The following is a 22,894-nucleotide window of genomic DNA, read 5'->3' on the forward strand; positions in this document are numbered from 1 at the left end:
GTGTGGTTTTATGCAGGGATATAACGAAGAACGTTATTGCTTAAAGGTATTATATATATTCATCAGGCATTCAGTGTCGTAAGGATTTCGTCGTAAGGTCATAACTATATTCTTAACACGAAAAGCATAACTGTACAGTCAGTTAACATCGCAAGTGTGTGTCAAAATATTTAGTCACAAATACATATTTAACAGGAAATGCATAACAGTAGTCATTTGACATACATGAACTTCGTACTACTGTTGACAAGATAGTTACCTAACATAGAACTGTCACCAAAATATATAACATAACTAACTGTTGCTTTGCATGTATACATATTTCGCGTTAATGAAAATGAATTCGATATAAAAACGAATATTTTTGTCAAATATCTAAAAATAACATGTGTGAATGCAGATATTCAAATAGAAATAAGTAAATAAGATTCCCATCCTATTTTTAGTATTCCTGATTTTTCTCTGTTGAAGTGAAGATGAAATAAAAGAATTTAACACATCCTTGACAAACCAACTTATGCTTACACAACATATACTCATGTCTTATTACTAACTGGATAAAGAATTTATTTTAATCAGAATGACGATTTAATTGTCTTACTGTTTATCTGGCTTCCTCATCGTGCGTTCTCTATTCATCATGTCGCTACAATATTCTTCTTCTGGTGTTATTACTTACCCTACTTATGTTAATCCCACTCATCAATGATCATTCTTGTTACTGTTAACCTGTCACTTACCATACACTATTTTGTACAATGTTCATTATTCAGTCTTGCTTGAAAACGGCACAATGATCTGTACCGAAACATCGCTCTTACAGTAATACTATAATAAAGAGGCTATTTATCCATAAACTTTAGTCTACTTTGTCATCCGCCAAATTCTAAGAAATGTCTTAGACGCAATTCAGTTTAAAACAGTTTAAAATTGAATATTTTATCATGCTACAATGGATGAAACATGGAAACTTGTTGATTTACTGAGAATGGACTAGTTTGTCGCACTGGAACACTAGCTCTGTTGTGTCGATTTAGCTGTATGTTAGACAATTGTAGACTAGCCAGAGTTCTGTCTTGATGGTACATTATCATGCGAACATTATTCTAACAAGTATTAAATAAACGATTAAGACTGGATCACTGTGATGTTTACACAAAAGACATCAGTTCATCTGAACAGTGATCAAAAGCCATATATTCCAACTAAGATGTTAGTTCTACTTTATATATCTTAACTTTGCAATAAAAATGCTCGGGGAAAAGACGATTTCAGGGTTTTCAGTTCGAACATCTGACAGGAGGTTGAGTAGAAATATAACATTCAACAGTTTCGACTATTTGGCGAAAACGACTCCATTGGGTGTAAAAGGCAAAATAGTGTTGAAAATTATATGAATGGATCAATGAAAATCAGTGATGGCATCAAGTGTTCGAGATAGTGGTCTAATTGCGCACAGCCGCACTTGTTCACAGATAAAACTAATACACAGGAATCTTTTCCTTCACTGTCGCGCTTTGAATTTACAAAAGAAAAACAGAAATTAAAAAACTAACAGTTATCCTATACAGAGAAATATCTATGATTTGGACGCCGATTTTCCGAAATTCTTTTCTTTTGACGAAATCCGTTACATTAAAGACAACGTTCGTCACTCAGTACCAAGAATTCGTTATTCCAGACGATGTCCTCCCCGTGACCGAACCATCTGGAGAGACAGGGTTTTGCGGCACAAGTTAATGTAATGTAATGCGTATACAGTAAACTACGGTTATAACGAACACGCTTATAACGAACTGACGGATATAACGAACTTACTTTTTGGTCCCGACTATTTGCTGTAGTTATGCTGTATATATGCTTATAACGAACTACGGTTATAACGAACTAAAATTAGTAGTCCCTTTGAGTTCGTTATATCCGTACTTTACTGTAATTACATGTGTTAATATCACCAATTTTATTGCTTCAATTACATCGTATCTTTTTCATTTGTGTTAACAGTATGAATAAAATAGTTCCACAAAACACAGAAATTGTATACTTACCCTTAGCTGTGTCAGGCCCTGTACACGAATTTAGACATTGTAGTTGTGAACAATATTATGTTTAATGGCTTTGGTTCATTATCCTGAACTTACTTTGGGCCAACAGAGTGAACCCGTACAGCGATCTACAGATTTGTGAACCACCCAATCCTTCGTGTAACGTTTAGATTCACTGTCAGTGTGGATTTGAAAATCAACTCCGAAAATTATAATAGTTATTGAAACATTTAGATATGGTTTAGCTGATTGTGTGGCTCTGTGCATCCTTAAATAGACACGTTGGTTCTCTCTTCTCTGTATTCGAAATAGCGTTTTATAATGTGGATCACTGGATAGGTTTGGCCAAGGTTGTTCAGTCTAGTTATTCAGTCTAGTTATTCAGTCTAATCCTGCAACATTCAAATATGATTCAAACATATTTTCGTATTGAGAAACGGGTCTTTAAACGTTTCTGTCGTGATACTGTTATTACCACGGTGACACTCCCGGTCGGAGTTTCTACCTGCAAGGTTTCATGGCACATTTGAAAACCAGAATATCTAATGACATTCTCGTTCCAAAACAAATAACGTGAGACTTTGCGACAAGGACATCCACAAGAGGGCGCCACCAACCATATATCACCATCTTCAAGTGCCACAATGTTAGCAGATCTCCGAGCGCTTGTGGACAGGCGCCATTTTCGAATGCCTTATCGTGAGTCCAACGTACATAAAAATGTATAAAATGACTCTTGATGTCGAATGAGGTTTATTGCGGTAATAAATCAGGCAGATTTATTGAAGGCAGGGCGTTTGTATCCGTCATAAGTGGCCCGTAAATAAGGACAAATTTCCGCCGTGTCTATGAGTGTGTTTGCATATCCTGGACTCGATGTTGCAATGAGTTCCAAGGATCGCCTGGTCCCTGCTCCGTCCTAGGAACGTACACAGACACACATACTCAACATACACACATTCAGACAGGGCTATTGACTTACTAGATAAATAAACATGGGAACAATTTCAAAGTAAACATACGATAACAAATAATCAACTGTAGTATCTCTGTTCAACAGTATTTGTTTCATTAACATTGGTTGCAGAATGTGAACAACGTCGTTTAATCAAATTGAAACACATTGCATTACCGAGAGTCGTTTGTCCTTGGATTGATTATAACAAGATTTCAACAATATATATCAAATCGACAACCAATACCGTATCCAGTTTCGTTTCAACTGAAGATTCCATCCAAGGAGAACTAGTATCCAGCACAAACCTCCAATGGGGAATATTATCCAACCTTATCAAAACGAATTGAAACCACGGTGGTAACCATGTATCCTTGTAGCAGTTATGAATTCTGAACAGAAATTGTTCCACGGACACATTTCCAGAGTTCTATCCTGACCGTGCTTGTCCCGCTGTCCCCGGCGTTCTTGTGAGAGGAGAATAGTATTGTCCTTATATATTCTCACAATAAAATACTGATCCGTCTGAAGTTTGTTTATTACAGTATAGGCGATGTATTTCATTGAGTAAAATCTAAATTTGCTGACAGAATGTAAATATACTAAGCACCCAGCCCGGCAATAGCTGTAATAAACGGATTGGTGGCATCGCCACTACAGAGCTCCGAGCTTGATTTACAGGGCTATACTACCACAAAAGTGTCGGCTTCATATAAACCAAGTAAATTACTAGCTCAATTTCGACGCGATTTCCAACGTTTACATTTGTTTACTATCCTATTTTTATGGGCAAATTAATTCAATGTTCACGTTGGCATATACACCATAAAATCAGAGTGGCTAGGCTAGCAATTAGGCGGGAGATTGTAAATTTGCCTAAACGCTGAAACTTCAAAGCATTAGTCTCTGTTGTGCCTTATACAGAACAAGCTTGGCAAATACGAATTTAGTAAAACATTTAAGGAATCCATTTTTCCAAGAGCTATAAATACGGTTTAATATTCCATTTGTTATATATTGTTTTAAGTCAACAATTGTGAAAGTGTTTTTAATTTTATTTTTCAACATAATCTCCCTGCTGTTCAATACACTTCTCATATCGAAAGTGAAGCTTTCCAATTCCAGTCAGGAAAGAGTTGTTTGAAGCCACCTTAAAAAACCCATTTACATCAGCTTTCAGGTCATCGCTGTCGTCATAGCGCTTTCCACGAAGGTGTGTTTTCAGTTTAGGAAACGGGGAAATCACTTGGTGCCGGGACTGGCGAGTATGGAGGGTGTTTAAGCTCTCCGAACCCACATTGTCGCACAGCAGCCTTTGCAAGTCGGGAGGCGTGAGAAGAGGCACTGTCATGAAAAAATAGAACTCCAGCAGCTGCTTTTCTTTGAAAGAAACTCCCAGGCGATGAAGCAAATCAGCATAGTAGGCACCGATAATCGTCTTTTGACTTTCCAAGTTATCAACAAGGATCACATCTTTTGCATCCCAGATTAGAATGGCCATAACTTCATTCACTTATCTTGAAGACCTGTTTTTCTTTTGTGCCAGAGAAGTGGAGACGTTTTGATAATAGTGGTAGACCCATGTTTCATCACCCGTTACTAATCTCTTTTTGAATTTGACGAAATTCTCCTCAATATGGTCTAAATTTTCTCTGGCAATGTGAGTTCTCTTTGCCCTTTAGATCAGAATTGAGAAACTTTAGCTTCCAAAGAGCAGGGGTTTTATTCATGTGTAAATGTTCATGAATAACAGTTTCAATGAATCCGTGACTTAGACCTGTGTCTTTCTCAAGTTCAGCAATGGTAATACGTCTATCTGACAGTATAGGTTTTTCTATCTCCTTGATTCAATCTTCATTGATGGAAGTTGAGGGAGGTATTTTGCCTGGATAGTTGTAGGCATGAGTGCACTTGATTACGTCATTTCTGCTCATATAAACTAGCGGCATATGTTTTTGGGGTGACCGACAGTGAACGATTTTGTTATTCCCAGAGTTAATGAACAATCGCCTTTTTGAGCGCCAGCTCGGTACTGCGTCAAGTTGTACACTGAGTTCATCAGAGACAAATAGTGCATATTCATCAGCATGTAAAAGGAGACTTTTACTTTTGGCCGTACCAACACTGATACCACAATCAAGAATGTTCTTTGCCTGTGCAAGATCGCTAATGACTACTGAAAAACTGTAGTTGAGAACTAACACCCTTGTCTGACCCGACTGTCCTATCTAAGCAAACTTTTAGCGGCTTACGACCAAAATTTTAACTGCCATATGAGTTATTTTTTAAGCTGTCTTAAACCTATCGCAACGTTATCTTACTTAAGACACAAATCTTCGCTTAGACAATGAGAGCTTTTGTGATGGAGGTAAAATAAGCTGGGTGTTTTCCCAATGACGTCATCGATTATTCATGGAAATCCCTTGATTGAAATTTTATTATAACTTTTTATCCATTCTTGGAAGATAAACAATTAAACCGCTGTTGAAAATAAATGGTGATGTTATTATTTATGTTGGTCACGTTATTGTTATGAACAATGGATCAATGAAACTGTTGTTCTTTATAGATAGATATAGCAAGCATTGAAGATTAATATATAGAATTCGAAAGGACGAATAAGCATTGTATTTAGCGAGCCTTGGCTACATACATTGTGTATATTCCTAAAACAGGACATTTATCTTCCCCAAACACACAAGCGTCATAACCTTTTTATCCCGTAATGTCATACTTCTGTTCTTCATAATTCTGTGCTCGAAAAATATCTTCCCATCCCATCTCTCACAGACATTACCTAAACATTGCAAGCTTTCCTGAAATGTGTGCATTAATATACATTACGTCATAAGGTAAGTGACGTGTCAGTCGGACAGTGACAACAGTCAATATAGTTCCAACTGAAACATGTTTCTCAACAGTGGCGTAACTACATATATGCGAACAATAATTGCCTACACAAAGTGTTTCTACTTGCCTTTCGCGGCAATCCATCGTCTGTCCGCCAGAGTAACCGCCCTTTATCAAAGGGAAGCTACTCTAACCCTAGTCAATGAGACGTCACGTTTTTTTATAGTCTGTACGTCCTGTCATAACGTTGCGAAGTGCAGTCACATGTACACATATCGACAAAACGACACACGGTAACAATTCGGACATATTTCGGCCAAATCCAACTGTTTTATTTGGGGGAAAGGTTCCAAGCTGCAGAGGTCTATAATCACAGATATGGAAACTGATCCGGCACGGTCAGTGTCCTCGCTAAATTATTTCGCAATTTATATCTCCAAAGTTGCTCAAACTTGTAAAATGCTTTGCTACGTCACAGTTAGACGCTGATTTTCAGTATATTAGACTATGCTTTTGATAATGAAAGCAATTATCCCAGTAGTTTCTCCAGATTCCCGATGGTTAATTCTGACTCGATCACTGAATGACAATGGCCATGCCATATTTGTTGGAAAACACTGAAAATAGTCCCCTCTTGACCTTTAATACTCAGCCACTCTATCCCCATATGACCCCAACGGATATCGTTTTTATCCGTTGGCTTTATCCTGCCGAGAACCCTACTCATTATGTGATAAAAACATATATGTGTAAATAAGAAGCAATGACGTTGCGGGACGAGGCAATTATGTCGCAAGTCTGTCGTATTGTTGCGGTATACGGAACTCACATTTTACGACGTTCTTTGCATTCGGTTAATAATACACGTGCAACCGAATTATTTATAAACAAAGCTAGGATGACAGCCGTGCACCGCTTAACCTTGCAAACAACAATGTTCATAGGAGAAACATCTAGGCCCCACAAACCCGAATTAAAGAACATCCAAGCTCAGTCTCCAAAGATGACTCTAAATCAGCTCTATCAGACCACATCCGTGACAACCCAAGCCACAGCATTCAGTAGGATAAAGTCAAAGCCCTCACCTACAACTCAAAGGATCAAAATTAGAAAACTACAAGAAGCCATCAACATCAAAAGACGCCAACCGTCAATCAACCGTGACCAAGGCCATAACACACCCCCGGCGTACCATCAACTCATCAAAGACCACAATCGGCCATAATCCTGTTGTTTATATTACTGGCTTCATTCTTTGTTTACGTCACTGACTTCACCGATGATTGTCGTTACTACCCTTGTGTGTACATAACAGGCTTCTCCACTGCAGTATAACTATATCTGATATCTACTCTACTGTATAAACACTGCCTCCTACCTGTATATATACTTGTCAACCATACTCTGGAGATCACTTGCTTGATAACGATGTTAGAACCTACACCGAAACGTCGCTCTTATTGTAATAAAGAAGTTGTTCATCCATAACTTCCTACCCTCACTTAACAATGGTCAGCTCAAGCAACACCAAGTCCATCTGTTGCACAGTGAAATTATTCAACTGATATTGGTTCGATATTATTTCAGACTGCAGCATGTGATGACTATGTTATCCTGGGGATAGTGAACAATCACAAGGACAAGTAAATAACCTTTGGACACAATACTAGTTCATTAAATATGCGTATTGATACTGATTTTATAAAATAAGGCTAAATGTGCTTGTATTCTTAAAGGGCAAGTTCACACGAAAATTAACCTATTTTTCTTGTACTTTTTCATCATGAAAAGTATTTACCTAGTAGTTTCGGAGGCAAAACAATTAAAATATCACAAGTATCTAATTTATTTTATGCATAAAATCGGTTCATATTTTTCACATTTACAGAGAGTTCTAATTCCATAATAAACACACCATGGCTTATGCCCCTTGCAAGGAATGACGTCATAAGACTTTATTAGACGCGTTTCACGTGGTGTATGTAGGTGTGTGGTTCTATCTTCTCAGATGCGCAGCCTAGCTATTGTTTTGTTCGGTGCCGAGCTGTCCAAGATACAACGCTAAGCACAATTACTCTAAAATTATTTCGTTTTCCAAAATCGCGACTGAGAAGACAACAGTGCACTGATAACATACTGTAAGATTCGCGATTATGGTTGGAAGGGTCCGTTGTATGAATTGCGCTTATTCGTTCATTTGTGTTGCGCATATTGGCTCTTGCTGAGTCGCTGTCTTCTTCTGTGAGAGTTTAGATACCTGCTGGTTCTGAAACCACAGGACCATATGTAACTAATAATAACAATAAAAAAAACTCGCCAAAATATTGTAGAGGCAGTTTTTGTTACTATTATTAGTTACATATGGTCCTGTGCTGAAACTGTTCGGAAACGGATGGTGTACGATCCTTATATGGAAACTGGCTCAAGGGACAGCACTCTCATCAAGACCCTGACTGGGATGTTTTTGTAAACAAACGCCGTAAAGTTGAAGTAACTCGATCAGGTAAGTTTGCTGTTTTAGTTTATTCTAACCACAGTAGTATTTAAGAAATGTATTTTAGCAGGGGTAGGGTGATATTTGTACATAGTTTAACTTGATAATCATGAATATCCGCGATGTTGTCTCGTTCACATGTTCACTTCCTGCATGGTTCCATTTTCAAGGTCACAGCAGGCAAATCTGCTTTTGGAGTTGGAAAACGATGTTGCCGCGATATCTCAAGAACTAAACACTGGATTGTCTTCATATTTGGAACTATGGTGTATATACAGACTCCGCAGACACCAGTCGGTTTTGGTTACCTTGACCCCATTTTCAAGGTCACAGCAGGCAAATCTGCTTTTGGAGTTGGAAAACGGTGTTGCCGCGATATCTCAAGAACTAAACACTGGATTGTCTTCATATTTGGAACTATGGTGTATATACAGACACCGCAGACACCAGTCGGTTTTGGTGACCTTGACCCCATTTTCAAGGTCACAGCAGGCAAATCTGCTTTTGGAGTTGGAAAACGGTGTTGCAGCGATATCTCAAGAACTAAACACTGGATTGTTTTCATATTTGGAACTATGGTGTATATACAGACTCCGCAGACACCAGTCGGTTTTGGTGACCTTGACCCCATTTTCAAGGTCACAGCAGGCAAATCTGATTTTGGAGTTGGAAAACGGTGTTGCCGCAATATCTCAAGAACTAATCGCTGGATTGTCTTCATATTTGGTACTATGGTGTATATACAGGCGGGGGACATTTCGTCACTTTGTGACAAATACTTGTCTAAACTTTATTTCAAGTGTTAATATAAAAACGGGTGGTGGGGTAGCCTTGTGGTGAAAGCATTCGATCGTCACACTGAAGACCCAAGTTCGATTCCCCACATGGGCACAACATGTGAAGCCCTTTTCTGGTGTACGCCAGTTGTGTTATTGCTGGAATATTGCTAAAAGCGGGGTAAAACCCTACTCACTCACTCATATAAAAAAATGATTGCATATTTCATTTGCATTTAAGGGGGTGGTTGTTACAGATGTTTTGCTCAAAAGGGCAGGTTGGGAGGTCCAAATTTCCAGACAAAGATTTACAATTTCAAATATTTTTCACTAATATTCAACAAGTTTTACTTATAGTTTCTTAGATAATTTATATGTATTGATTGTGACAGTAAATGAGCTTTTTGTAAACATTTTACATATATCTGGTCCACTCAGTTAAACAACCCACTGTTTTTAATAATTAATTATATATTAGATATTTCTTTCTAAACATTTTTTTTTAAAAACTGGCCCCATAATAGATGATAAATAGTTTCCCTGCAAAGTTGCAATGCATTTTCTATGAATGGTTGTCAGAACAAACCAATAACCAATTATCTATTAAATAGAATAAGATACTGTAGCCCTACTGCTGTAACTGGTTTCAAACACTAAACAAATCAATTGAGTGAAATGTATCTTTTCACTTTCAAATGGGGACGGTGTGAAGTGTGAAGTACGACATCCAATTACTTATCAATAAATATGGCAGGTATTTTGAACTCGGATGGGAAAAAATCAAAGAGAATTGATATTGGTGGGAATAGTTACACCTAATACAGACAAACTCAGATTGACGACAATGCTGATACCGGCGATAGGGTCGTAACAGGGTTGGACAGGATGAATAGGCCTGCTGACTAAGTATGCGGGTCACCAGGCGTGACAAAAATCTCTTAGAATATTACGTTTCCGCTTCTGAAAACGTAATAATGAGCATATAGGTAATTTAGGTATACACACATCAAAGTGTTATTCTTACCACGTTGTCACTGGTAGGCCTAATTGTTTAGATGTCGAGTCGGGGTCGGGTGACAAATTAGGTGATGTGGGTCTTCTCTTGTTTCCACTTGATTTTCATCGTTTCCATACCGCGAAGCTTGCTCGTTTTGGTTCAAAATCGTATGGTTTTGCGATTTCTTGAAAGGTCAAGGGAACCTCTTCGGACCAGGCTGCCATGTTGTCTCACCATAAACTGGTACTTGATATCTTTTGCGTTGTGACAAGACAGGGACCCAGTTAAATTGGCACCAATTACGTCATAATCTAAGGGGGATAACATTTTCACACTTATTGTGAGCTCGCTACATTGACTGTGAGAAAAATGAGTGTATATTTTCAAACACTGATACTAACTAATTCTAAAATTCCGTTTTGTTAAAAATAAGAAAGAAAGTGATTTTTGCGTGTACACTTCCCCTTTAACATCTTAAATTTAAACGAATCTCCGAGAAAGTTCGCGAATCACTGATGTCTATTTAATCCTGGAACCACGCACAAAAGAAATAGAAATATAACTTTGTAATTATCTTGTATGCATGTATGTTTCAGGATCTCCCCGTGTTATCTCTTAAGCTTAATCTATCTCTTGTGTAGGATCTCACATCTCGCAAAAGGGAAACTACCTGCAAGAAATACGTGCATCATATCTCAATGTCTCAACAACAGATAGATTGCATAAAATACGTGTGACAAACATCTTTTTTTGTAGATGAGAGAAGGAACCCCTGAACATGTAATGAATTAGTATGGTTTTACGCCGCTTTTAGCATTATTCCAGCAATATTACGCCAGGGGACACCAGAAATGGGCTTCACACATAGTATCCATGTACTAGACGAGCGAACGCTTTTAACCACTAGACTACCTGACTGCCCATCTGAACATATAACAATACATGTTTACATACATGATGTCCCGCAACTGCGACGTGGTTTATGCGTTAAACCAAGTCGCAGTTACGGGGCATCTTGTATGTAAGTATGGATGTTTCATTGTTACTTGTTCAAGATTTCCTGGGAGCTAAATCGATAATTTGGGAAGGGATGTAATGGGAATCAACCTACCTAGAATCTACCATATATATCTTAAAGTATTTTTTACACACTACTGAAGAATAAATTTGAATGGTTTTCTTTTAGCATTGGTAATAGAATATTCATTCATGGACTTAATTATGTTATGATGGCATCCAGCCGTACCTAATTGACAAGGTGCTCAGTCCATTTGACGCTATATATTCCATACGTTGTAGTCCAAGGGAAACACCTCTCACTCTCCATATAAATTAAGTGCACTTAACAAGAAAAGGCCAGGGTCATTGCTATCAAAGATAACATTGTAATCACGGATCTTTCAAACAAAGAAGGGGAAATAGTTTATTGCAAGCCTTCAGGTGTTGACGAGGCAGTGAAATATGAATACCAGCAGTCAACAAACAATGCTAGAGTTGTTGAAGCTGCCATTGTACTGAGAAAAGAAATCCTCAAACTCAAAACATCATCCAATGAACTCACATTTCACCAAACATTATTGCCTAGGGAACCGCAAAACCATCACTTTGTGATGTGTTTCTTTAGAACAAGGCCTCCTATAAAATGACCGCAGATAAGCCGACCCCGTAGATAAGCCGAGGTATTCACTTGACCATTGAAATACGAAAGAAAATGATATGACCCGTAGATAAGCCGAACCAGGAAGTGATAGGCAAAAAACACTGCGAAGTCGGACTGCAAGACATGTGCTGGTACTCGCAGATATTCAATAATATAAGATGAAAAACGTTGTAATTATATTGACAAAAGTCATTATTAGCCATCAACAACGAAGCACCGTTTTGTGAATCGGTGTATATAGAATTATGAACCCGTGAGAAAATATATCAGCTAGAGCAAAGACAATTGCAATTTTCAGCTGAGGATGCTCTTTCCGCAACTTCCAGAGGCTTTATTAAGCCCTCTTAACATCTTTGTCATGCTTTAGGATTGAAAAGTTTCAGTGGAAGTCGCAAAGTGATTGGAATCTTAAATCGCTTGGATCACTGTGTTGGATATCATGCGACGGAAATGATTGAAACCGATATGGCGGAGACAGTTGCACAGCGAGAATCCCCCTGCCTTATGGACTGAATAGCAAAGCCGGGTTGTCAACAGGATAGGCATGGGATAACTATGACGAAAACACCCAGACTCTGTCAGGAAAGGGTACACTTCATGATACTGTTGGAATATGCTTCCAAAATATTCCAGTGGAAGCTTCTGTGACTTGTACATATATGCCACCATTTGACAAAACTAGTTTTGGTTTTGGTTTGTTGTTTAACGCCGCACTCAGCAATATTCCAGCTATATGACGGCGGTCTGTAAATAATCCGAGTCTGGACCAGACAATCCAGTGATTGATATCATGAGCATCGATCCACGCACTTGTTCCATGTACACCCCATAATCCACAAGTCAGCAGTGTACCAGCTTGAAAGCAGTATTTTAGGATCATCCTGGCTGATATCATATTGAAATTGTCCCAGTTCAGGTGTCTTTTTGTAAAGTTTTAGTGCATTGTCTCATCTCAATATGAACGTTTCCTTGCCGATTTCTTTGGTTCACTGTTAATTCCGGGGTAGAATAGGTCTTCAGCAACCCATGCTTGCCGTAAAAGGCGACTACGTTTGTCGTAAGAGGCGACTAACGGGATCGGGTGGTCAGACTTGCTGACTTGGTTGATGCAGGTCATCGTATCCCAGTTGCGTGGATCGATGCTCATGATGTCAATCATTGGAGTGTCTGGTCCAGACTCGATTATTCACAGACCGCCGAGGGGGCACGGGTGGCCCAGTCGTCTAAGGCGCCGCAATTCGCTGTGCAGAGTTGCGTCCCTTGGGCACGCCCAAAACCTATGATTGTGGGTTCGAATCCCGGTTCGCCCCGATTAAGTTTCTAGGTTTGTCAGCACCATACCCGTGCTCGTGGGTCTCACCGAAGTGGTAAACATCTAAGACCTGCATCACTTCGGGCTTTCCTCCCACATTAAGCTGACACGCCACAATAAAACTGGAATACTGTTAAAAGCGGGGTTAAACCAAACTCACTCACTCACTCACATACTGCCGTCATATAGCTCGAATATTGTTGATTGCGGTTTTAAACAACAAACATCACATCACATCTTGGGTGAAATAAATACAGGAAAAGTCCTTGATAGTTGCTTGATAAATTGCAGTTACCTGTTTATCATATTCCATGCAGTGAGATCCAGAGTATTAAGTAAAGAATAATTAAACTGACTATGTAATTTGGCACAGTATGTTACGGAATGATTCTGAGAAATGTAATGGAATAATCCATAACATAACTATTCGAGAGTTAACTCATTTTAATAGTTTGAATCACACAACGGACTCTTGTGATTGTGGATTGTGGTTTGTGTTTTGTAGCTTTAATTTCAATGTCAGATATTTTAAGTTTTTGGTTTGTTGCAAAACACCAAACTCAGCAACGATTAACTCCGTCGTGCTACGATGTCACGCCAATCAGCCAAGTCACCGAGCCTATCCACTCGATACCCTCAGAACAGAACAGAACAGAACAACACTTTATTTACACTGTGACTCGGATATTCGGCATTAGATGTACAAATTTACAAGCAATATATACATAAGATGGCGCGATAGTTTACGTGGACGATTTTACCCCGATCCCGTTAGTCGCCTCTTGCGACAAGCATAGTCGCCTTTTACGGCAAGCATTGGTTGCTGAAGACCTATTCTACCCCGGATCTTCACGCGTCAATTCAATAGGTTAAATGAAGAAAACTGCCAAAACCATACATCAGTACTGTCAACTTTTGACTTGACTCTTTTGTCGCTTATATATACTTTAGTTAGATTGAACAAAAACACTAGGGCAATTGTGAGATAATCAAAATGTTGTTCTTTTTGGAAATCAATGAAACCACAATACATGCCTTTCTTTCTATGTACACACATCCTAACATTGTCACTTTTAACAAGTTGATATGAAATGATATCACAATTACTCCTTACTTCTCGACCAGGTGAGACATATTCACAATTGCAGCTCGACCCCTGATCTTCTGGATGAGTTCCTATTCTTGGTGTACATGTCAAACAAAGGAAGATTTATAGCATCAATGTCATAACGTTTGGTCTCTCCAAAGGGACCAATATCCAAATAATTAATAAAAGTCAGAGAAGTCAGGATTTATCAAGTCCACATACTTTAATCATTTTCATACACACTTCAGTCATGTTATAAGGACTGTTCTTAGCGATACTTTTGTTGTTGTTGCTGTTGCTGTTGTTGTTGTTTATTGTTATTCACATTCACATTGGGTCACAGTGCCTTGCCTTTTCCCAAGGTTGAACAGTTTTCTCTCAGAATTCTTACTAATATTATAGAGATAGATAAACTATATTTTTCTTCAAGACGGCAACAACATCGACAATTTGACCCCAAACCCGACTTTTTCACGATCCCGTTTCACGACCCCGACGTGGTTGAACGGTTTAAACACGCAACCTTCTGATCTGCGCTACCGTTGCGCCACAGGGCCGCCGGAAAGCCAGAAAACTATAAGGTACTAAGAGTAGACTGCATTCCTTAAAATGTTACCTTTTACATCTAAAAACCTTCCCTTTTTACACACAACGTGATATTGTCCACCGAATTCATACCAGTGTAAGAGAGAGAAATTACAATTCATTTGTTTCTCATTTCTTAAAGACAGCAACAACACCAACAATTTGACCCCAAACCCGATTTTGTCAAGCCACCGTTTCATTTCTCACTTAAATTTGAAGAACATTAATTGACCCCGACGTGATTTGAACACGAAACCTTCTGATCTGGAGTCAGACGAGCTACCGTTGCGCCACAAGGCCGTCTGAAAGCCAGAAAACTATAAGGTACTAAGAGTAGACCGTATTCCTTATTATGTTACCTGTTACATCTAAAAATCTTCCCTTTTTACACAGAACGTGATATTGTGCTCTGAATTCATACCAGTGTAAGGGAGATAGATTACAATTCATTTGTTTCTCATTTCTTAAAGACAGCAACAACACCGACAATTTGACTCCTAACCCGATTTTGTCACGATCCCGTTTCATTTCTCACTCAAATTGGCAAAACATTAAATTGACCCCGACGTGATTTGAACACGCAACCTTCTGATCTGGAGTCAGACGCGCTACCGTTGCGCCACAGGGCCGTCTGAAAGCCAGAAAACTATAAGGTACTAAGAGTAGACGGTATTCCTTAATATGTTACCTGTTACATCTAAAAATCTTCCCTTTTTACACAGAACGTGATATTGTGCTCTGAATTCATACCAGTGTAAGGGAGATAGATTACAATTCATTTGTTTCTCATTTCTTAAAGACAGCAACAACACCGACAATTTGACTCCTAACCCGATTTTGTCACGATCCCGTTTCATTTCTCACTCAAATTGGCAAAACATTAAATTGACCCCAACGTGATTGGAACACGCAACCTTCTGATCTGGAGTCAGACGCGCTACCGTTGCGCCACAGGGCCGTCTGAAAGCCAGAAAACTATAAGGTACTAAGAGTAGACGGTATTCCTTAATATGTTACCTGTTACATCTAAAATTCTACCCTTTTTACACAGAACGTGATATTGTGCTCTGAATTCATACCAGTGTAAGGGTGATAGATGACAATACTTTGTTTCTCATTTCTAAAAGCAACAACAACACCGACAATTTGACCCCTAACCCGATTTTGTCACGATCCCGTTTCATTTCTCACTCAAATTTGCAAAACATTAAATTGACCCCGACGTGATTTGAACACGCAACCTTCTGATCTGGAGTCAGACGCGCTACCGTTGCGCCACAGGGCCGTCTGAAAGCCAGAAAACTATAAGGTACTAAGAGTAGACGGTATTCCTTAATATGTTACCTGTTACATCTAAAAATCTTCCCTTTTTACACAGAACGTGATATTGTGCTCTGGATTCATACCGGTGTAAGGGTGATAGATGACAATTCATTTGTTTCTCATTTCTTAAGGAACAACAACACCGACAATTTGACCCCTAACCCGATTTTGTCAGGATCCCGTTTCATTTCTCACTCAAATTTGCAAAACATTAAATTGACCCCGACGTGATTTGAACACGCAACCTTCTGATCTGGAGTCAGTCGCGCTACCGTTGCGCCACAGGGCCGTCTGAAAGCCAGGAAACTATAAGGTACTAAGAGTAGATGGTATTCCTTAATTTGTTACCTGTTACATCTAAAAATCTTCCCTTTTTACACAGAACGTGATATTGTGCTCTGAATTCATACCAGTGTTAGGGTGATGGATTACAATTCATTTATTTCTCATTTCTTAAAGCAACAACAACATCGATAATTTGCCCCTAACCCGATTTTGTCACGATCCCGTTTCATTTCTCACTCAAATTTGCAAAACATTTAATTGACCCCGACGTGATTTGAACACGCAACCTTCTGATCTGGAGTCAGACGCGCTACCGTTGCGCCACAGGGCCGTCTGAAAGCCAGGAAACTATAAGGTACTAAGAGTAGACGGTATTCCTTAATATGTTACCTGTTACATCTAAAAATCTTCCCTTTTTACACAGAACGTGATATTGTGCTCTGAATTCATACCAGTGTAAGGGTGATAGATGACAATTCATTTGTTTCTCATTTCTTAAAGACAACAACAACACCGACAATTTGACCCCTAACCCGATTTTGTCAGGATCCCGTTTCATTTCTCACTCAAATTTGCAAAACATTAAACTGACCCCGACGTGATTTGAACACGCAACCTTCTGATCTGGAGTCAGACGCGCTACCGTCTGAAAGCCAGAAAACTATAAGGTACTAAGAGTAGACGGCATTCCTTAATATGTTACCTGTTACATCTAAAAATCTTCCCTTTTTGTTTGTTTCTCATTTCTAAAAGCAACAACAACACCGACAGTTTGACCCCTTTCCCGATTTTGTCAGGATCCCCTTTCATTTCTCACTCAAATTTGCAAAACATTAAATTGACCCCGACGTGATTTGAACACGCAACCTTCTGATCTGGAGTCAGACGCGCTACCGTTGCGCCACAGGGCCGTCTGAAAGCCAGAAAACTATAAGGTACTAAGAGTAGACGGTATTCCTTAATATATTACCTGTTACATCTAAAAATCTTCCCTTTTTACACAGAACGTGATATTGTGCTCTGAATTCATACCAGTGTAAGGGTGATAGATGACAATTCATTTGTTTCTCATTTCTTAAAGACAACAACAACAACACCGACAATTTGACCCCTAACCCGATTTTGTCAGGATCCCGTTTCATTTCTCACTCAAATTTGCAAAACATTAAATTGACCCCGACGTGATTTGAACACGCAACCTTCTGATCTGGAGTCAGACGCGCTACCGTCTGAAAGCCAGAAAACTATAAGGTACTAAGAGTAGACGGTATTCCTTAATATGTTACCTGTTACATCTAAAAATCTTCCATTTTTGTTTGTTTCTCATTTCTAAAAGCAACAACAACACCGACAATTTGACCCCTTTCCCGATTTTGTCACGATCCCGTTTCATTTCTCACTCAAATTTGCAAAACATTAAATTGACCCCGACGTGATTTGAACACGCAACCTTCTGATCTGGAGTCAGACGCGCTACCGTTGCGCCACAGGGCCGTCTGAAAGCCAGAAAACTATAAGGTACTAAGAGTAGACGGTATTCCTTAATATGTTACCTGTTACATCTAAAAATCTTCCCTTTTTACACAGAACGTGATATTGTGCTCTGAATTCATACCAGTGTAAGGGTGATAGATGACAATACTTTGTTTCTCATTTCTAAAAGCAACAACAACACCGACAATTTGACCCCTAACCCGATTTTGTCAGGATCCCGTTTCATTTCTCACTCAAATTTGCAAAACATTAAATTGACCCCGAAGTGATTTGAACACGCAACCTTCTGATCTGGAGTCAGACGCGCTACCGTTGCGCCACAGGGCCGTCTGAAAACCAGGAAACTATAAGGTACTAAGAGTAGACGGTATTCCTTAATATGTTACCTGTTACATCTAAAAATCTTCCCTTTTTACACAGAACGTGATATTGTGCTCTGAATTCATACCAGTGTAAGGGAGATAGATTACAATTCATTTGTTTCTCATTTCTTAAGGAACAACAACACCGACAATTTGACCCCTAACCCGATTTTGTCAGGATCCCGTTTCATTTCTCACTCAAATTTGCAAAACATAAAATTGACCCCGACGTGATTTGAACACGCAACCTTCTGATCTGGAGTCAGACGCGCTACCGTTGCGCCACAGGGCCGTCTGAAAGCCAGAAAACTATAAGGTACTAAGAGTAGACGGTATTCCTTAATATGTTACCTGTTACATCTAAAAATCTTCCATTTTTGTTTGTTTCTCATTTCTAAAAGCAACAACAACACCGACAATTTGACCCCTTTCCCGATTTTGTCACGATCCCGTTTCATTTCTCACTCAAATTTGCAAAACATTAAATTGACCCCGACGTGATTTGAACACGCAACCTTCTGATCTGGAGTCAGACGCGCTACCGTTGCGCCACAGGGCCGTCTGAAAGCCAGAAAACTATAAGGTACTAAGAGTAGACGGTATTCCTTAATTTGTTACCTGTTACATCTAAAAATCTTCCCTTTTTACACAGAACGTGATATTGTGCTCTGAATTCATACCAGTGTAAGGGAGATAGATTACAATTCATTTGTTTCTCATTTCTTAAAGACAGCAACAACACCGACAATTTGACTCCTAACCCGATTTTGTCACGATCCCGTTTCATTTCTCACTCAAATTTGCAAAACATAAAATTGACCCCGACGTGATTTGAACACGCAACCTTCTGATCTGGAGTCAGACGCGCTACCGTTGCGCCACAGGGCCGTCTGAAAGCCAGAAAACTATAAGGTACTAAGAGTAGACGGTATTCCTTAATATGTTACCTGTTACATCTAAAAATCTTCCCTTTTTACACAGAACGTGATATTGTGCTCTGGATTCATACCGGTGTAAGGGTGATAGATGACAATTCATTTGTTTCTCATTTCTTAAGGAACAACAACACCGACAATTTGACCCCTAACCCGATTTTGTCACGATCCCGTTTCATTTCTCACTCAAATTTGCAAAACATTTAATTGACCCCGACGTGATTTGAACACGCAACCTTCTGATCTGGAGTCAGACGCGCTACCGTTGCGCCACAGGGCCGTCTGAAAGCCAGGAAACTATAAGGTACTAAGAGTAGACGGTATTCCTTAATATGTTACCTGTTACATCTAAAAATCTTCCCTTTTTACACAGAACGTGATATTGTGCTCTGAATTCATACCAGTGTAAGGGTGATAGATGACAATTCATTTGTTTCTCATTTCTTAAAGACAACAACAACACCGACAATTTGACCCCTAACCCGATTTTGTCAGGATCCCGTTTCATTTCTCACTCAAATTTGCAAAAATTAAACTGACCCCGACGTGATTTGAACACGCAACCTTCTGATCTGGAGTCAGACGCGCTACCGTCTGAAAGCCAGAAAACTATAAGGTACTAAGAGTAGACGGTATTCCTTAATATGTTACCTGTTACATCTAAAAATCTTCCCTTTTTGTTTGTTTCTCATTTCTAAAAGCAACAACAACACCGACAGTTTGACCCCTTTCCCGATTTTGTCAGGATCCCCTTTCATTTCTCACTCAAATTTGCAAAACATTAAATTGACCCCGACGTGATTTGAACACGCAACCTTCTGATCTGGAGTCAGACGCGCTACCGTTGCGCCACAGGGCCGTCTGAAAGCCAGAAAACTATAAGGTACTAAGAGTAGACGGTATTCCTTAATATATTACCTGTTACATCTAAAAATCTTCCCTTTTTACACAGAACGTGATATTGTGCTCTGAATTCATACCAGTGTAAGGGAGATCGATTACAATTCATTTGTTTCTCATTTCTTAAGGAACAACAACACCGACAATTTGACCCCTAACCCGATTTTGTCAGGATCCCAATTTTATTTCTCACTCAAATTTGCAAAACATTAAATTGACCCCGACGTGATTTGAACACGCAACCTTCTGATCTGGAGTCAGACGCGCTACCGTTGCGCCACAGGGCCGTCTGAAAGCCAGAAAACTATAAGGTACTAAGAGTAGATGGTATTCCTTAATATGTTACCTGTTACATCTAAAAATCTTCCCTTTTTACACAGAACGTGATATTCTGCTCTGAATTCTTACCAGTGTAAGGGTGATAGATGACAATACTTTGTTTCTCATTTCTAAAAGCAACAACAACACCGACAATTTGACCCCTAACCCGATTTTGTCAGGATCCCGTTTCATTTCTCACTCAAATTTGCAAAACATTAAATTGACCCCGACGTGATTTGAACACGCAACCTTCTGATCTGGAGTCAGACGCGCTACCGTGGCGCCGTCTGAAAACCAGGAAACTATAAGGTACTAAGAGTAGACGGTATTCCTTAATATGTTACCTGTTACATCTAAAAATCTTCCCTTTTTACACAGAACGTGATATTGTGCTCTGAATTCATACCAGTGTAAGGGAGATAGATGACAATTCATTTGTTTCTCATTTCTTAAGGAACAACAACACCGACATATTGACCCCTAACCCGATTTTGTCAGGATCCCGTTTCATTTCTCACTCAAATTTGCAAAACATTAAATTGACCCCGACGTGATTTGAACACGCAACCTTCTGATCTGGAGTCAGACGCGCTACCGTTGCGCCACAGGGCCGTCTGAAAGCCAGAAAACTATAAGGTACTAAGAGTAGACGGTATTCCTTAATTTGTTACCTGTTACATCTAAAAATCTTCCATTTTTGTTTGTTTCTCATTTCTAAAAGCAACAACAACACCGACAATTTGACCCCTAACCCGATTTTGTCAGGATCCCGTTTCATTTCTCACTCAAATTTGCAAAACATTTAATTGACCCCGACGTTATTTGAACATGCAACCTTCTGATCTGGAGTCAGACGCGCTACCGTTGCGCCACAGGGCCGTCTGAAACCCAGAAAACTATAAGGTACTAAGAGTAGACGGTATTCCTTAATTTGTTACCTGTTACATCTAAAAATCTTCCCTTTTTACACAGAACGTGATATTGTGCTCTGAGTTCATACCAGTGTAAGGGTGATAGATTACAATTCATTTGTTTCTCATTTCTTAAAGACAGCAACAACACCGACAATTTGACTCCTAACCCGATTTTGTCACGATCCCGTTTCATTTCTCACTCAAATTGGCAAAACATTAAATTGACCCCGACGTGATTTGAACACGCAACCTTCTGATCTGGAGTCAGACGCGCTACCGTTGCGCCACAGGGCCGTCTGAAAGCCAGAAAACTATAAGGTACTAAGAGTAGACGGTATTCCTTAATATGTTACCTGTTACATCTAAAAATCTTCCCTTTTTACACAGAACGTGATATTGTGCTCTGAATTCATACCAGTGTAAGGGAGATAGATGACAATTCATTTGTTTCTCATTTCTTAAGAAACAACAACACCGACATATTGACCCCTAACCCGATTTTGTCAGGATCCCGTTTCATTTCTCACTCAAATTTGCAAAACATTAAATTGACCCCGACGTGATTTGAACACGCAACCTTCTGATCTGGAGTCAGACGCGCTACCGTTGCGCCACAGGGCCGTCTGAAAGCCAGAAAACTATAAGGTACTAAGAGTAGACGGTATTCCTTAATTTGTTACCTGTTACATCTAAAAATCTTCCATTTTTGTTTGTTTCTCATTTCTAAAAGCAACAACAACACCGACAATTTGACCCCTAACCCGATTTTGTCAGGATCCCGTTTCATTTCTCACTCAAATTTGCAAAACATTTAATTGACCCCGACGTTATTTGAACATGCAACCTTCTGATCTGGAGTCAGACGCGCTACCGTTGCGCCACAGGGCCGTCTGAAACCCAGAAAACTATAAGGTACTAAGAGTAGACGGTATTCCTTAATTTGTTACCTGTTACATCTAAAAATCTTCCCTTTTTACACAGAACGTGATATTGTGCTCTGAGTTCATACCAGTGTAAGGGTGATAGATTACAATTCATTTGTTTCTCATTTCTTAAAGACAGCAACAACACCGACAATTTGACTCCTAACCCGATTTTGTCACGATCCCGTTTCATTTCTCACTCAAATTGGCAAAACATTAAATTGACCCCGACGTGATTTGAACACGCAACCTTCTGATCTGGAGTCAGACGCGCTACCGTTGCGCCACAGGGCCGTCTGAAAGCCAGAAAACTATAAGGTACTAAGAGTAGACGGTATTCCTTAATATGTTACCTGTTACATCTAAAATTCTACCCTTTTTACACAGAACGTGATATTGTGCTCTGAATTCATACCAGTGTAAGGGTGATAGATGACAATACTTTGTTTCTCATTTCTAAAAGCAACAACAACACCGACAATTTGACCCCTAACCCGATTTTGTCAGGATCCCGTTTCATTTCTCACTCAAATTTGCAAAACATTAAATTGACCCCGACGTGATTTGAACACGCAACCTTCTGATCTGGAGTCAGACGCGCTACCGTTGCGCCACAGGGCCGTCTGAAAGCCAGAAAACTATAAGGTACTAAGAGTAGACGGTATTCCTTAATTTG

The 22,894-nt window shown here is 39.3% G+C and overlaps 22 non-coding genes across 22 annotated transcripts; all 22 read right to left on the reverse strand.

Moving 5' to 3' along the window:
• Positions 1-14,989: 14,989 nt before the first annotated feature.
• On the reverse strand, positions 14,990-15,061 carry Trnaw-cca. The gene has a single exon. It is a non-coding gene; the product is annotated as a tRNA-Trp (tRNA).
• A 257-nt stretch (positions 15,062-15,318) lies between these two features.
• Trnaw-cca lies at positions 15,319-15,390 on the reverse strand. Its single transcript has one exon. It is a non-coding gene; the product is annotated as a tRNA-Trp (tRNA).
• A 257-nt stretch (positions 15,391-15,647) lies between these two features.
• Trnaw-cca lies at positions 15,648-15,719 on the reverse strand. The gene has a single exon. It is a non-coding gene; the product is annotated as a tRNA-Trp (tRNA).
• A 255-nt stretch (positions 15,720-15,974) lies between these two features.
• Positions 15,975-16,046, reverse strand: Trnaw-cca. Its single transcript has one exon. It is a non-coding gene; the product is annotated as a tRNA-Trp (tRNA).
• Positions 16,047-16,301: 255 nt separating this feature from the next.
• Positions 16,302-16,373, reverse strand: Trnaw-cca. Its single transcript has one exon. It is a non-coding gene; the product is annotated as a tRNA-Trp (tRNA).
• Positions 16,374-16,628: 255 nt separating this feature from the next.
• Trnaw-cca lies at positions 16,629-16,700 on the reverse strand. The gene has a single exon. It is a non-coding gene; the product is annotated as a tRNA-Trp (tRNA).
• A 508-nt stretch (positions 16,701-17,208) lies between these two features.
• On the reverse strand, positions 17,209-17,280 carry Trnaw-cca. Its single transcript has one exon. It is a non-coding gene; the product is annotated as a tRNA-Trp (tRNA).
• A 511-nt stretch (positions 17,281-17,791) lies between these two features.
• Positions 17,792-17,863, reverse strand: Trnaw-cca. Its single transcript has one exon. It is a non-coding gene; the product is annotated as a tRNA-Trp (tRNA).
• Positions 17,864-18,118: 255 nt separating this feature from the next.
• Trnaw-cca lies at positions 18,119-18,190 on the reverse strand. The gene has a single exon. It is a non-coding gene; the product is annotated as a tRNA-Trp (tRNA).
• A 255-nt stretch (positions 18,191-18,445) lies between these two features.
• Positions 18,446-18,517, reverse strand: Trnaw-cca. The gene has a single exon. It is a non-coding gene; the product is annotated as a tRNA-Trp (tRNA).
• A 195-nt stretch (positions 18,518-18,712) lies between these two features.
• Trnaw-cca lies at positions 18,713-18,784 on the reverse strand. Its single transcript has one exon. It is a non-coding gene; the product is annotated as a tRNA-Trp (tRNA).
• Positions 18,785-19,041: 257 nt separating this feature from the next.
• Positions 19,042-19,113, reverse strand: Trnaw-cca. The gene has a single exon. It is a non-coding gene; the product is annotated as a tRNA-Trp (tRNA).
• A 255-nt stretch (positions 19,114-19,368) lies between these two features.
• Positions 19,369-19,440, reverse strand: Trnaw-cca. The gene has a single exon. It is a non-coding gene; the product is annotated as a tRNA-Trp (tRNA).
• Positions 19,441-19,947: 507 nt separating this feature from the next.
• Trnaw-cca lies at positions 19,948-20,019 on the reverse strand. Its single transcript has one exon. It is a non-coding gene; the product is annotated as a tRNA-Trp (tRNA).
• Positions 20,020-20,275: 256 nt separating this feature from the next.
• Positions 20,276-20,347, reverse strand: Trnaw-cca. Its single transcript has one exon. It is a non-coding gene; the product is annotated as a tRNA-Trp (tRNA).
• A 574-nt stretch (positions 20,348-20,921) lies between these two features.
• Positions 20,922-20,993, reverse strand: Trnaw-cca. The gene has a single exon. It is a non-coding gene; the product is annotated as a tRNA-Trp (tRNA).
• A 195-nt stretch (positions 20,994-21,188) lies between these two features.
• Trnaw-cca lies at positions 21,189-21,260 on the reverse strand. The gene has a single exon. It is a non-coding gene; the product is annotated as a tRNA-Trp (tRNA).
• A 257-nt stretch (positions 21,261-21,517) lies between these two features.
• Positions 21,518-21,589, reverse strand: Trnaw-cca. The gene has a single exon. It is a non-coding gene; the product is annotated as a tRNA-Trp (tRNA).
• A 255-nt stretch (positions 21,590-21,844) lies between these two features.
• Trnaw-cca lies at positions 21,845-21,916 on the reverse strand. The gene has a single exon. It is a non-coding gene; the product is annotated as a tRNA-Trp (tRNA).
• Positions 21,917-22,111: 195 nt separating this feature from the next.
• On the reverse strand, positions 22,112-22,183 carry Trnaw-cca. The gene has a single exon. It is a non-coding gene; the product is annotated as a tRNA-Trp (tRNA).
• Positions 22,184-22,440: 257 nt separating this feature from the next.
• Positions 22,441-22,512, reverse strand: Trnaw-cca. Its single transcript has one exon. It is a non-coding gene; the product is annotated as a tRNA-Trp (tRNA).
• Positions 22,513-22,767: 255 nt separating this feature from the next.
• Positions 22,768-22,839, reverse strand: Trnaw-cca. The gene has a single exon. It is a non-coding gene; the product is annotated as a tRNA-Trp (tRNA).
• Positions 22,840-22,894: the final 55 nt, after the last annotated feature.

Source organism: Haliotis rufescens, unplaced genomic scaffold (assembly GCF_023055435.1).
Source record: "Haliotis rufescens isolate VD_foot unplaced genomic scaffold, xgHalRufe1.0.p SCAF_7, whole genome shotgun sequence".
Taxonomy (NCBI): domain Eukaryota; kingdom Metazoa; phylum Mollusca; class Gastropoda; order Lepetellida; family Haliotidae; genus Haliotis; species Haliotis rufescens.